The following is a 1,751-nucleotide window of genomic DNA, read 5'->3' as shown; positions in this document are numbered from 1 at the left end:
CGAGGCCCTCGGGTATGTCCGCGGCAATGCCTGAGCTGAGGCACCGGTGCCGCTTCTGCGCCTGCGTACCGGGCCCAGGAGATTTGTGCGCGTGGGCGGCGGGAGTTTTGCGAAGCACCGCGCACTTCCTGAAACGCTGCTGGAAGGGATGTTTCGGTGCCGTGAGTGTGGCTCCAGGAGCGCAAAGACATGATAGACTTTGTGTCTGGCCTACTTGCTTGTGTCAAAGACGAAGGGTCTCTGTCGACCAGTACTTCGTCTATGACTCTCGTTGAATTTTACTGAATTTGCTTTTCAAGTTCGGTCAAAATCCGTTATGCAAAAAGCACCATAGTCTAGTGATCATGTTTCAAAAGACTATTACGATATAGTCTCATGAGCAGTGGAAGAAAATTAAATGGAACAATTTCTGTTAAAATATGAAACAGACTGAAGAAAAAATAGAAAATGTGGGTTGCCTTATAACCACTGTAAGCATTATATATAAAAATTAAAAGAAAACCTCAGAAAGAAAACAGACGTTAAATTTATATTAAACTATACATTGGCGAGGTGCATGGAAAGAGAATTACAGAGTTGTGTAATACAATGTGGCTGGCCTCTGTCTCAAGTCATGGAGGCATCCTCTTAACCCCTTGGAGTGATAGCATCCTCAAGAATGGGCCCTGAAGTTTGCATTAAGGAGGTGGCTCATAGTAGGGGTTGGCCAGGCCAGAAAGACCAAGTGTGGTATTAAGAGAGGTGGGACTTTGGACTAGGTGATAGAACCCTACCCTGCAGAGAGGAAAGAAGGGGGTATGAAGATTTGAGTTCAACTTTAGACACCAAAACAGATGGGCTTCCCAGGTTGGCACTGTGCCATGTGCTAGGATGATGTGACTCCATATGGTGGGGACAACAGAAGCTTCAAATTTGGGTCTCTCTCACACCTCTGCCTGGCGTCTTTCCCTTTGGCTGGTTATGGTTGGTATCCCTTTGCTAAGATAAAACTGTAATCATTAAGCAAAGCACATTCCTGAGTTCTCTGAGTCCCTACAGTAAATTACTCAACCTAAGGGGGTAGTGGGAACCTCCAAGTAGTAGCCAGCTGGTCAGAAGAGTGGCCAGATACTCCAAATTCATGATTGGTATCTGAAGTGAAGGCAGAGGACTATGTCCTTAACCTATGAAGTTTGGTCAAACTCTGGGTAGCTGGTGTCAGAAGTTATTGCATGGTATTTATGGAAACTTAGCTGGAGGCCCCAACTAGTCCATGAGTCTGGGAAATCCCTTCTGCTTAAGTGATGATGAACCTGAGACCCTATGGAAGACTGGAAATTAGACCAAAGATATGTGTGCACTGGGATAGGGCAAAGGGAAGTGTGCACATGTACAAGGTGTACATGAACCTAAACAAAGCAAATGATTCACAAGAGTATCACAAAAAGCCTTTCCTTATACCTTGCATACACATTCCTATTCTTTCCATCCCAAAAAGTTATCAGCGAACCTCAACTGATGGAGGAGTGTCCCAAGCTTCAGGTTTGTTGGAACAGAAAAAAACTTGTCCAAGGCCACAAATGGCATAAGATGTAGAACTCGATTCTCTTGACAGTTTAAGACTATGTGGCCATTAGACTAGGACTCCTGAATAAACAAAGAACATGTTACTTTTCTGTCCCTATATTGTTCATAGTAAATGTGATGTAAACTTTGAGGTCACTACTGTGAGGCCCCCAACTACTCTACATTTTTAAGTAACAGCTTAAAAT

Source organism: Manis javanica, chromosome 7, assembly GCF_040802235.1.
Source record: "Manis javanica isolate MJ-LG chromosome 7, MJ_LKY, whole genome shotgun sequence".
NCBI classification, from domain to species: Eukaryota; Metazoa; Chordata; class Mammalia; order Pholidota; family Manidae; genus Manis; species Manis javanica.
This window is presented reverse-complemented; position numbering follows the sequence as displayed.